Here is a 14,160-nt window from a genome sequence, read left to right as displayed (position 1 = left end):
ACTTACTTTTGAAAAAGCAGCAACATGAAAGCCACCGTGAAGTTGGAATTGAGGATGAACCGGCTGTTGTCCTTTAACAAACCCCTCGGAAACGCCCGAACGAGGTTTAATTATTACTGTCCTTAACTCGTTTTGATGAATCCTGCTCCTTACATTTCTTTTAACTCTTTCCTTTATCCTTTCAGGAGGTGTCTCGTTCTTCAGATGACTCATCTCAAACACAATTGCCGGCTTTCAAGACTGCTCCTGGGTAATCAAAACTTCTCCTTTCTTCTGGGTTGCTCAATTGTATCTTAACGCTGACAATTCTGCCATATTATTCTTTAGTGGCCAGGCTAAATCCAAGAAATCAAAGGTGGCTAAACCGGCGGAAGACCCGCCAATACCAGCATCTGAGTCGGCTAGGCCACCTTCTCCATTAACTGCCTCCCCAGAAGACCTGCCTATCAATGAAGCAAATCCTTCAGAGCCGTCCCTTGACAACACCACTATGAATCCTTCCACCATTGGACCGTCAAGCTCAACTGACCCGCCGTCTCCACGTGTTCAAGATGTTCAAATTACTGGGAGTCGCTTCGTTGAGCTGGGGAACCCGACGGTGTTGGCTAGGTGCACAGCTAAGCAGGAAGCATTGGAAAGGCAAAAGGTTCGCTTTGATGTTGCCAACTACGACCGTCTTAATGCCAGTGATATCTTATCCGGCTATCTCAGTCATGTCCACTCCAGTCGTGAGTCTGAGATCGAGATGGTCAAGCAACTTCAGTTGAAGTATGAGGTATGTTATTTCCGGTTTACCAATCTTCCTTCAGCCCCCAAGTCTTTAGATTTATGAGAGAAACGGAATAACCTGTAGACTTAAAATATAGGCCGAGACTTTTACCTCTGAATCATTGCCTGATAGAAACAAAACTTGACCCATAGTCCCCAAGGACCGGTTTATTTTGAACATTAATGAATCGGTACTTTTTAGAATTAAAACCGCCTTCAAAATACTTAACACTCTGGTTTAACCTTGAAAAACTTGCTGAACTGTGTGCATTAGCCCCCAAGTGCCAAGTGTTGTTACTTTGTAAAGGACTTGGGACTTCAAATATGTTGGTAGTGTCATAAAAATTTGATTTGGCATACATTAGCCCCCAAGTGTCAAGTGGTTTATTCATAAAATACTTGAGACTTGAATCTTGAAATTGGATACTGGAATTTGAAATCAAGTCTTGATTTATCTGAATGTTTTCACATAATGCATTGTCTGAACTGAACTCCCAATTGACTGATACAAAGACCCGGCTAGTGAACCAGGAATCAGAAATTAAATCTTCGACCTCCCAACTGCAAATAAGCCTTTCTGAAACGGAGAAGTTGAAGACCAACTTTGTTGTCAAAGAGAAAACTTGGGCAGATGAGAAGATACTTCTGACCCGGCGAGCTGAGACAGCCGAAACAACTCTGAAGGAAATTTCAACCGAACTGAACGGTTTAAAAGGCCGGGTGTCTCAGATGGTTGCTGCTATCTTCGGTAAGCTTCCTGATTTGATCTTTCATATGTGTTTCTTGTCAAACCGGAATGTGATCCGCCAACTGACTCTGTGAAAAATGCATGTAGGTCCGCGAAGTAAGAATCTAAACCAAGACCCGTTGATTAGGATGAAGGTTGTATACACTTTAACTGCACAATTGTATATCGGCGCACAATGAGCTCTGGCTGCCATCTCTCCTACTAATCAAGGGTCTAACCGGATCAGTGACGTCCTGAAGAAGCTGTCCATTCTCCCTGCCAGATTCCAAGAGGTGAAATGCTCCTGCGCGCGAGCCGGAGCTTTGACTGCCCTAAGCCGCTCCAAGGCTTGGGTACTAGATATAGACCCGGCAGAATTGGCAAGGGGTTATCCTACCGTGAAGGAGGACGGGTCTCCTTTTGATCAGGATGACTTTATAGCCTGCGTCCGTGAAGTCCGGCCTCAGGCGGCTAGCCTTGGAGATGACACCAATGTGGACAAGTATCAACCAGGTTTTGACAGTGAGAATAAGAAGATGGACCTTCCTTCCTATAAAGTAACGGACTTGATCCCACCGGTGAGAGAAGACACATTTGCCCCGGAGGTTGACCCGGTTGGCCTGATTGATGACGAAGCTGAATTTTTCGCCATGAACGGCTATGACTGGTCAAAACCCAACTTCCAGCAGATTCAAGATGTTTAGCCGGCGAGGGAGGGACAATGATCATCTTCATAGGCTTTATAAAACCTTGTAATAACTTATCTGTTAAAACACTACCTGTTTGCTTGTGCCATCATGCACAAAACACTTATATGTGAATCCGTGTTTTAGATGTCAATGTGTGCATTATTTAATGTTTACCTCTGCAATGGTTGAACTCTGTTCCTGTGAATACACGAAAAAAACTGGCAAGGCGGTTTAGAAAAACTAGGCTTTAAATACCTTATGTACAACCTATAAAGTTACCTTTTCCTTGTTGATCCTTAGATTGCCGGTTTACATAACCTGGGTGATGAATTGATAATTCAATATGCGTGAAGAGTTAATACTCCTTGAATACTCAATGATCATCATAAATTAATAGCTCGTACCTTTGAATCTTTGAACCACCGGTTTGAATAACCCGAGCGGCTGTGTTGTCCAATGATTGAGCCGGCGAAGAAAACCAGGCTATTTTATTTGAAACAAAAAAACTCAAAGGCAAGCAACGGATAATAACATAATTTTAACTCTGCATTTCAAAAGGTTGGGTGGTTTCTGATTTGAATACGGTCAGTAAACCGGACCAAAGGGGTTAAGCTAAGGTTCGAATACGACCATATAGCCCCCAGTGGCTTTGGCGTTGCGCTGATCAAGTGGGTACCGACAGCTATGTTCTCTTTGGTTCGAATACGACCTATGTTTGAACAGGAAGCCCCCAAATTACCTCGAGAGGTTTTTAACGACCCTGATTCGAATACGATCCAAGTCAGGCTCAAAAGGGGTTGAGCTATGATTCGGGTACGATCAAGAAGCCCCCAAGTGAATTTGGCCTTGAGCCGATCAAGAGGGTTACGACAGCTATGTTCTCTTTGGTTCAAATACGACCTATGTTTGAATAGGAAGCCCCCAAGTGACCTTGAGATTTTTAGCTAGATTCAGATACGATCCTGAGCTGGACCAAAAAGGTTAAACGTGATTCAAATATGATCAGCTCCTTAATAGTCATTTGTAAAAAATAACAATAATAAAGATGCATAGTCTTTGAAAAGAAAAGAGACCGCTGGTCTTACTTTATTGCTTATCATAGTATATACAAGGTGAACGTATGTACATGATGAGAGCCGGTGGCTCAGGTGTAGTATGGCCGGAGTTGAGCAATGTTCCACGGCCGGCGGGTCTCTTCCTCCGACTTACGTGAGTCTTTGTGCTCTCGAACGTCAATGAGGTAATATGACCCGTTGTTTAAATTCTTACTGACCATAAAAGGTCCTTCCCAAGGTGGGGATAGCTTGTGCATGTCTGACAGATCTTGGATGAGCCAGAGCACCAAGTCGCCTTCCTGAAAGGTCCTGGACTTAATCCGGCGGCTATGATAACGACACAGGTCCTGTTGATAGATTGCTGACCGTGCTGCTGCTAAGTCTCTTTCTTCATCCAACAAGTCAAGCGCATCTTGTCTGGATTTTTCATTGTTAGCTTCAACATAAGCTACCACACAGGGCGAGTCATGGCGGATCTCACTGGGCAACACTGCTTCTGCTCCATAGACCATGAAGAAAGGTGTGTAACCCATAGACCTATTGGGTGTAGTATTGATACTCCATAACACTGAAGGTAACTCTTCGACCCAACAACCCGGCGTTCACTGAAAAGGAACCATGAGCCGGGGTTTTAGCCCTTTCAAGATTTCCTGATTGGCTCTCTCTGCTTGACCATTGGATTGAGGATGAGCTACCGAAGAAACATCAAGCCGGATGTGCTCTCGCTGACAAAATTCTTCCATAGCTCCTTTAGACAGATTGGTGCCATTGTCTGTGATGATACTGTGTGGAAAACCAAAACGGAAGATAACTTTTTTCATGAACTAAACCGTTGTGGCCGCGTCACACTTACTCACAGGCTCCGCCTCAACCCACTTAGTGAACTTATCAACTACTACTAGGAGATGCGCTTTTTATCCTTAGACCTTTTGAAAGGTCCTACCATGTCAAGCCCCCAGACTGCAAACGGCCAAGTGATTGGAATCACCCGGAGTTCCTGAGCCGGCACATGCGCTCGTCGTGCGAATTTTTGACATCCATCACATCTACTGACCAGATCTTCTGCATCAAGGTGAGCCATCAACCAGTAGAAACCGTGACGAAATGCCTTGGCCACCAAAGATTTTGACCCGGCATGATGACCACAATCGCCTTCATGGATTTCCCAAAGAATTTCTTGACCTTCTTCGGGGGAGACACATCGTTGGAACACTCCGGAAACACTGCGATGAAACAACTCTCCGTCCGAAATCGTCATGGACTTAGACCGCCGGGTTATCTATCGAGCCAGTGTCTCATCCGCTGGAAATTCTCCCCGGGTCATGTAAGCCAAGAACGGCACCATCCAATCTGGGATAACATGAAGAGCCGCCACCAACTGCGCCTCCGGGTCAGGAACAACTAAATCTTCTTTTGTGGGAAACTTGACAGAGGGGTTATGTAAAATATCTAAAAAGGTGTTGTGTGGCACCGGCTTACGTTGAGAACCCAGCCGGCTTAAAGCATCAGCCGCTTCATTTTTTCGACGGTCAATGTGTTCCACCTGATAACCTTTAAAATATCCTGCAACAGCATCGACCTCTCGGCGATAAGCCGCCATGAGAGGGTCTTTGGAATCCCATTTGCCAGATACCTGCTGAGCCACTAGATCTGAATCACCAAGACATCTGACCCGGCTCAAGCTCATCTCCTTTGCCACTCGAAGACCATGGAACAATGCTTCATACTCTGCTGCGTTGTTAGTGCATAGAAACATCAATCATAACACATAACAAAATTTATCACCTCGTGGGGAAGTTAATACAACTCCAGCCCCCGAGCCTTCTAATTGCCTAGACCCGTCAAAATGAATAGTCCAATATGTGTTGTCCGGCTTTTCTTCTGGCATCTGCATCCTTGTCCAGTCATTGATGAAGTCAACCAGAGCTTGAGACTTAATCGCGGTGCGTGGAGCATACTTCAGCCCATGAGACCCAAGCTCAATTTCCCACTTGGTAACTCGCCCTGTAGCTTCTCTGTTTTGAATAATGTCTCCCAAAGGAGCAGAGCTAACCACAGTGATTAGATGTCCCTGAAAGTAATGCTTAAGCTTCCGGCTTGCCATGAACACCCCATAAACAAGTTTCTGCCAATGTGGATATCATTGCTTAGACTCAATTAACACTTCACTAACATAATAAAGCGGCCGCTGAACCGGATGCTCTTTGCCAGTCTCCTTGCGTTCTATCACCATGGCCACACTAACAGCCCGTGAATTTGCAGCTATGTACAACAATAGCAGCTCTTTCTCAATTGGAGCAGCTAGGACCGGCGGCTCGGCCAGTTGTGCCTTCAGATCCTCAAAAGCGGCGTCTGCAGCATCGCTCCAAACAAACACATCCTTTTCTTCATCAACTGATACAGAGGCATAGCCTTTTCCCCTAACCGGCTTATGAACCGGCTCAAGGCAGCCACACGACCCGCCAGTTGTTGAACATCATTGATGCAGGTTGGTTTGGCCAGAGATGTAATTGCCTTGATCTTTTCCGGGTTAGCTTCAATACCTCGGTTAGACACCAGAAAACCCAAGAGCTTGCCGGCTGGTACCCGAAAAACACACTTGGCCGGGTTAAGCATCATCTTGTAAACTCGAAGATTATCAAAAGTCTCTTTCAGGTCTGTGATCAAGGTTTCCTCTTCCCTGGACTTCACCACTATATCATCCACATAAGCATGAACATTGCGCCCAATTTGATCATGAAGACAATTCTGCACACACCATTGGTAAGTCGCCTGAGCACTCTTGAGCCCAAAAGGCATAGACACATAGCAGAAAGCCCCAAAAGGTGTTATAAATGTTGTTTTCTCTTGATCCTTGACTGCCATCTTAATCTGATGGTACCCAGAATAAGCATCTAAAAAACTCAACCGTGCGCAACCCGCCTTAGCATCAATGATCTGATCAATACGGGGAAGAGCAAAAGGATCAGCCAGACATGCCTTGTGTAAATATGTGTAATCCACACACATACACCAGGTGCCATTCTTTTTGAGAACGAGCATCGGGTTAGCTAACCATTCTGGGTGAAAGACCTCCACAATGAACCCGGCCGCCAAGAGCCGGGCCACTTCTTCTCCAATGGCCTTGCGCCTTTCTTCATTGAACCGCCGAAGAAACTGTCTGACAGGCTTGAACTTTGGATCGATATTAAGAGTGTGCTCAGCGAGTTCCCTCGGGACACCCGGCATGTCTGAAGGTTTCCATGCAAAGATGTCCCAGTTCTCATGGATGAACTCGATGAGCGCGCTTTCCTATTTCAGATCCAAGTTTGCGCTGATGATGAACTATTTGGATGAATCGCCAGGCACAAAGTCAACCATCTTAGTGTCATCAGCTAATTTGAACTTTAACTCCGGCTCATGCTCTGTTGTTCGTTTCTTTAATGACATCATGTCCGCCGGGTCAACATGATCCTTGTAGAATTTCAACTCCTTTGTCGCACAAACAGATTCAGCATAGGCAGCATCCCCTTCTTCACATTCCAAGGCTATTTTCCGGCTCCCATGGACTGTAATGGTGCCCTTGTGACCCGGCATCTTGAGTTGCAAATATGCGTAACACGGCCGAGCCATGAACTTGGCATAAGCCGGCCGCCCAAATAGAGCATGATATGGGCTCTTGATTTTAACCACCTCAAAGGTTAATTTTTCTGCTCTGGAGTCATACTCATCTCCGAAAGCTACTTTCAGCTCGATCTTACCAACTGGGTATGCCGACTTACCAGGCACCACACCATGAAAAACAGTGTTGGATTGTTTAAGATTTTTATCCGTCAATCCCATCCGGCGAAACGTCTCATAGTAAAGGATGTTGATGTTGCTGCCCACATCCATGAGTACCTTAGTAAATTTGTACCCACCCACCTGAGGTGCTACTACTAACGCCAAGTGACCCGGATTATCAACCCGGGGCGGGTGATCCTCTCTGCTCCACACAATGGGTTGTTCCAACCAACGCAAATAGCGTGGAACTGCCGGCTCAACGGCATTGACGGCCCTCTTGTGGAGTTTCTGGTCTCTCTTACATAAATTGGTAGTAAAGACATGATACTGTCCACTACTCAACTGCTTCGGGTTGCTCTGATAGCCGGATTGTTGCTGCTGCTGATTCCCTTGGCCGTGTTCCTGATTATATCCTCCCTGGTGACTTGGATGACCATGAAAACCTCCTCCACATGAACCGGCGCCCGGGCCCTGAAAGCCGCCTGAGCAGCCACCCGGGCCGCGACCCCCATCAAATGTGTTTGAATTTTTAAACGCCTTCATGATCGTGCAATCCTTCTACAAGTGGGTAGCTGGCTTCTCCCGGGTGCCGTGTCTTGGACACGGTTCATTCAACAACTGCTCAAGGGTGGGGCCTGACCTGTCCGATCGAGGGGGCTGTCTGCCCTTGCGCCGCTGATTACCATCCCGCGCTTTAGTATTAGCAACAAATTCATCAGCCTTACACTTATTACCTCCTTGATTGGCCGGGTTATGCTGGTGACCCTTGCCATTGCCGTTCTTCTTCCCCTTCGTTCCTTTTTCTTCATCAGACGCCGGGTCTTTGGTAGTATCAGAATCAGCATACTTGACAAGATCCGCCATCAACGTTCCCATGTCATTACAGTCACGTTTAAGCCGCCTCAACTTCTGCTTCAGAGGTTCAAAACGGCCATTTTTCTCTAACATCAAAACGGCCGAGCCGGCGTCCATTTTGTCAGACGAATGTATTATCTCCTTGACCCGGCGCACCCAATGGGTTGTAGATTCTCCATCCTCTTGCTTGCAGTTAGTCAGGTCCACAATTGACATCGTCTGCTTACACATGTCCTTGAAGTTCTGGATGAACCGTGCCTTCAACTCTGCCCGTGAGCCGATGGAATTGGGTGGTAACCCTTTCAACCAGGTCCGAGCCGTTCCATCCAACATCATGGTAAAGTACTTGGCCATTGCAGCATCACTAACCTCCAACAGCTCCATACCCATCTCATAACTCTCAATCCAAGCCCCCGACTGTAAGTCGGCCGTGTAGTTAGGTACCTTACGAGGTCCCTTGAAATCCTTGGGCAACCGCTCATTACATATGGCTGGGACCAGACAAGGTACACCTCCGGTTCTTGTAACCACTCCTGCTTCAACCGAGGTTGTTGGATAAGCCGGAAAGGTCTGGTGAGCCGCCTGCTCTGCTGCTATCTGAGCCACCCGTTCCGCCTCTTGACGAATCCTCTTCTGATCCGCCAAGTTAAGGGCTCCAGCCCGCACCGGTTCATGCCTATATGGCCAGTTGTGGCGTTGAGCATTACTTGACATCTCTGCAGATTCCATGTGCCTACTGTAGCTTGGGCTTCGGCTTGGGCAAGGAGTTGAATGAATCCTGCCTCGACTGTAGGAGTATGCATCCTGCTGGGCCAAGGCTATTTGAAGTAGTTCTCTTATCCTCCGGGTTTCAATTGTTGCTGGTGAGTCGCCTTCCATTGGAAGAGCTGCTAAACGAGCCGATCCCACAATGAGGTTCTCCATGGGGTTGGAGAAGTGACCCGGGGGTGTTGATATATAACGAGGAGGAGTTGTATTCATGCGCGGCGGCTCCATGGTGCGTGGCTGAACTGGTGCACCGGGCGTCGGGACTCGGTATGCCTCTGGCGGGTTGCTCCCTCCAGCTCCGGGTGTATGGAACAGATTCCTCGGATCCAATGTTAACGGCAGACGCGACTGAGTTTTCTGCCGCCTCCTCCTCATGACTTCGTTTGATGCATTAAGATCCAGCGAGAGCCGGAAGGTTTTTGCTTGAAGCTGCTGAGCACGAGCATCCAAAGCTGCTCGTTCGACTGCCATCCGGGTCTCCTCCGCCGCTAGATTTTCCTTAGCTTGCACCATCTCCTCCCGCACGCACGCCACTTCCGCGTCATGCTGGGCTTTATCCGCCGGCTCTACCGCAGCGGTTAACAGAGTCGTCAGTTTATCCACGAGGTCCATAAGAACCTTAGCTGGGGGGCGCACGGGGTCTCCTGACCCGGCAGCTGCCGACCCGGTGGCCGCTGCTGTCGCTGCGGTGGAGTTCTGCCCGGGCTGTGTCCCTGCCGTGAAGACTCCGGCCCAATTCGGCGGCTCAAGGGGGTCCGGAATACTGCTGCCATCGGAACAGCCCCCGAGCATGCCGTCTTGCAGTTGGTACAATGAGTCTGTCTCACCTGTTGATGATGCAGTATCAGAGCAGATGACCATCTCCCCGTCTTCCATCGATCCTTCAGAGTATTCACCGCCATGGATGCAGCCTACGAAGGCATGCTTTACGACAGATTGAACACGGGCGGACCCGGCGTGCTGAGCCATTTTGATGAGGTCGGTGTGGACATCCGGCTCAGGGCCTGACTCGCTGATCCGGCCGATGAAGACGTGAATTCCGCCGAAGGGGACCCGGTACCCGTACTCAATTAAGCCGGCCTCGGGGCCCCAACCTTCGTCGTCGATGTAGATCTTGCTGCGATAACTCTTGGTCATCCGGCCCACAGCGTATCCCTTGAGCCCTTTAAAGTTGCCCTTCAAGAACTCAAATCCACCGTGCGCTAGCCCCACGGTGGGCGCCAACTGTCGTGGAATTGTCACGGCAGATGTCCTAGAGTAAGGACTTAGTCGTAGGGCCATCGCACTAGGAAGCTTAAAGGGGTTAATCGGGACAAAGGACACGAGAGGGTTTTATACTAGTTCGGCCCCTTACGATGAAGGTAAAAGCCTACGTCTAGCTGGGATTGATATTGCTGAGGTTTCGATCTCCAAGAGGCTCAACTCGCCCGCTTGGTTCTCGACCTGGTTGTTTCCTTCCCTAAACCGCCACCGGGTCGTCCCCTTGTATACACGGGCTGACGCCCGGTGGCCTACAGAGTCCCGGCCGGCTCATAACCGTGTCCAGCTTGGTGACTTCTTTTACATGCCTTTCTTTACAAGTCTTGCTGCCCATACAACGGTTTGTAATAACGGGCCTTAAGCCGGCCCGAGGCCTTTGGGCTTTCTATATATTTAATAATCTATCATCTTGACTGTATATTGGGCTTCTTCTGTAACCCGCCATTAAGGCTGACCCGGCCCCTCCTGGGCGGGTCTCAACTGATAGTAATATCCCCAATAAAAGTGAAGTGAACACAGAGGGCTGGGGATGAATTATACTGACCTGACAGACTAACATAGACGTAAAGTAGGACCTTGTTGCCTCTGATCTTGAACCAGGTTTGCTAGTGGGAGTAGAAAATGTCGCTGTTGCAGGAGCAGCAGAGTGTGGGACTTGGATTACTAAATCAATCATCAAAATCACAACAAATTTTTCAATAAATCTGATCTATTTGGTCTACAATAGGACGAGTGGAGAATGAAAGAGCAAATAAAAATCCATCTCACCTGATGGTTTCAAGGACATCCATGCAGACTTGGTGGCGCCCTTGCGCAGATCTTCATTCCAGGTCAGCTGTGCTAAATGGTTGGTGCCTTTGTAGCCGATCCGCCGAACGCCTCCCGACGTCAGCGGCAGCGGCAACATTGCCACCGGCCGAGATCATTAGCATAGGCGGGGATGACGTGGTCAAGCTGCACCGTGCGCGCCGCCTTCCCCATGTCCGCCTCCTTCCCCAACGCCCTTGCCCGACCACCAAACCAAACGGCGCCGCCGTCACCATGCCAAGCCGTCACGCCAGTGAAAACCCTACAAAAAAAGAGAGGAGGGGGGGTGTCATGGGAGAAAACATAGGCCTAGTTTGGGAGCACAATAGTTCTAAAACCACAGTAATCCAAAACTATGGTATTGTAATGCCTAGGCAATGAATACCTCGGTTTCTAAAAACTGCAGTTTTCCTCTGCTTTAGCAAAACTACAGAGTATTTGGCAAGCACAGACTTTCTAAGACCAGCTAGGCGTGAGTGTTTCTCGGTTTGAAAAAAGAGGTCCGAACATCTTTTAGATAGTGTGAAAAACCTCACTTTTGAAGATACTACGGTTTTGTAAACTAAACTAAAGTATTTGTTAAAGTCAAACAAATCAAAGTTATTTAAGCCATGGTTTTTTTAAGAAAATCATGGTATTCTCCTAAAACTTCAAAACCGTACAAGGACAGGTGGACAATGCCAGCGCCCAGCGACATCCTCTCTTGCTGGGGTTAATAACCTACTTCTCCTGTTTACCGAGCGGCTCATTTCCTTCTAGATCAGACTGAGTTGGTTGGTTCGGCAGCGGACGCGAGGTAACCCCCGTCCAACCGCCGTACCTATGGCCACCAACGGCCAGCCGGCGGCGGCGGTCGCCACCATCGATGACCTCCCTCAAAACATGCTGCTCGATATCTTCCTCCGCCTTCCCTCCCTCGCGGACCTCGTCCGCGCCGCCTGCACCTGCCTGCCCTGGCGCAACCTGGTGACCAACTTTCCCCCCTTCCGCCGTCAATTCATCGACCTCCACCCGGCGCCCCTCCTCGGCCTCTTCTTCGACACGCCGTTTCAGGCTGTCCCCGGCATCCCCGCCTTCGCCCCCGCCCACCGGAATGATCCGGAGCTCGTGGCCGCCATCTTGAACGGTGACTTTTTCCTCACCACCCTCCAGGCGCGCGACGGCCCGGAAGCTAACTGGAGCTTCCTCGACGCCTGTGGCGGCTACCTTCTCCTCATCAAAGAGGATGAGGTATTGCTCCTGCTGCTAAACCCCTTGGCACGGTGGTGCGAGCGGTTCTTTGATCTGAGTGACTCCCGCATCTTCGACGACGACGACGACGACCGCGAAGGCGATCCTCAACTCCTTTACGCCGGCCTGATCTGCGATGACGAAAGCCCCGCGAGCTTTGGCATCTTCTGTCTTGCTGCACATGGAGGGTTCAGGTTGCGGGCTACGGTCTTCTTCTCATTCTTGGGAATGGGCGGCGATTGGTTCCTCTCCCCATGGTTGGATGTCCCGCACCATCCCGAAAATATATTTTAGAGCATATGCACCCAGGCCCTCTCTATCTAGCCATCCATTTTTTGCTTTAAGATTCGTGCAAATATATTTCTCTTTTTTGTTTCTCCCACATAGAATATATCTTGAAGTTCAAACCTATGCAGCGTGACAAAGCTTTCTGAGTAGAATCTAGGATAAATCGTACAGATTTTTTTGTCAAACATAAATATACAAAATACATTTTGTTTGATTAAAAAAATCATATTTTTAGTATTTACGTCGGACAAAAAAATCTGAAAGATTTATCCTAGATTCTAGTTAGAAAGCTTTGCCATCCTGCATAGGTTTCTACTTCAAGATATGTTCTATGTGGGAGAAGCAAAAAAGAGAAAATTTCGTATAGAAATTTAGTTGTGTCGCACGGATCTTAAAGCGATATTGGAGAGTTAGGATAGCAGGGCCTGGGTGCATGTGCTCTAAAAATCCACGTCCCGCACCATCCCAACCCCTACCCGGAAGGTGACGAAGATGACGAAGGTGATCTTGTGCTTGAGAGCGGCATGCGAGTGGGTAATTTCATCTACTGGCTTTATCGGAATCGTGCGTATGTGGTTGTCTTGGACCCCGACCCAAACAACCCGTGATTGTTTGTTGAGATGATCCCACCTCTCCTGAATCTGGAAGGTTTTTGCAGCTCGATCCTTGGCCAAATTAACGGCGATAACATGTGCATTGCTTATTCAAATGGATTCAACATCGGTTTCATGCTGCGTCAAGAAGATGGCCTTGATGCTGGGGCATGGGCTAACAGCAGGGTATTCAACCTGACTGATCAAGTTCGACGGAAGCTTGGGTACTTACCCCAGAATGGGCTGAAAATTGCGGCAATGCGGGGTAGCATAGTGTACTTCACAACATCACAGATGTTCCATCCGCTCGAGGCCACTTGTTGGTTCGCTTGTCTGTGCTTGGAAAGTCGCAGGCTGGAGTGGTTGTTTCCGATGACGTATAATGGTCTCTTCCAACCATACCACCATTCATCGTGGAGTACTTTTCTGTTACCAGAGAATGAAAGATTTTATCCCTTCATATGAGGAATGATGACAACCAGAGAAGGATATTCTGTGCAAAGCATTGCCTTGTTCTCCTACTGCATCAAAACATCCAGCTACCATCCAGAACTGATCTCTTCTTTGGACCTGCATCACGCTGAAGGTCCTGGCGAAGTTCCTTGATATTCAGGATTCAATGACAAGTCAATCCTGTATTTTGATCGTTTATTCATGGTAATTGTTGTTGTCTTCTGTTATCAAACTTACCATTTACATTGTGGGCAAATTACTTCATCTGTTCCGTGACATTCAGTATTCAGTGATAACTCAATCATGTGTATTTTGATCGTTTATCATAGTTGGGTTGTCTTCTTGTACCAAACTTCCCATTTCATTGTGGGTGAATTACTTATCTGTTCCTTGGATTCGCTAATGTCTCTTCCTCGGTATTGGGGCAAGGCATCCCGACCTTGGAGCCTCTCTTTTTTTCTTTCTGTCTGTAAGATTACTGTTCTCTACCGGTTGTAGCCTGTTTACCCATTTTACTAAAAAAATATCCGTCTTATTTTGGTAAATTAATTAGCAGCGCCTACTATCTCTATGATATGTTGTCCTCAGAATGATGGCGTGTTCTATATGATTTTTTCGCATGAGTAATTTATTTTTGGAATGCTTTACTTAAGGAATTTATTTCTCATATATTTACAGTGTTTCTTGAACTGTATTAATAGGTTGGCTAGTTATCTTGTTCTTTTTGTAAATTTACACATCTCTTCAGGAATTTGTGTCAAAAGCTGAAACAGGCAAACAAGGGTAGATGGATAAATGACACGTATCACATGATATACTAGCTTATAATTATGGATGAATATAACCTAGGGCTCATATATGAGTATTTTATCTTTCATAATATTTTCAATAGATAAATTCCTGAA

At 47.5% G+C, this 14,160-nt stretch overlaps 1 pseudogene; it reads left to right on the top strand.

Annotated features, from left to right (window-relative positions):
* Positions 1 to 11,513: 11,513 nt before the first annotated feature.
* Positions 11,514 to 13,267, top strand: LOC119272148 (annotated as a pseudogene).
* The last annotated feature ends 893 nt before the right edge of the window (positions 13,268 to 14,160 follow it).

The sequence above is a fragment of the Triticum dicoccoides genome, chromosome 3A (genome assembly GCF_002162155.2).
Source record: "Triticum dicoccoides isolate Atlit2015 ecotype Zavitan chromosome 3A, WEW_v2.0, whole genome shotgun sequence".
In the NCBI taxonomy this organism is placed as follows: domain Eukaryota; kingdom Viridiplantae; phylum Streptophyta; class Magnoliopsida; order Poales; family Poaceae; genus Triticum; species Triticum dicoccoides.
The sequence above is the reverse complement of the archived record's forward strand: the minus strand, read 5'-3'. Positions and strand labels throughout refer to the sequence as shown.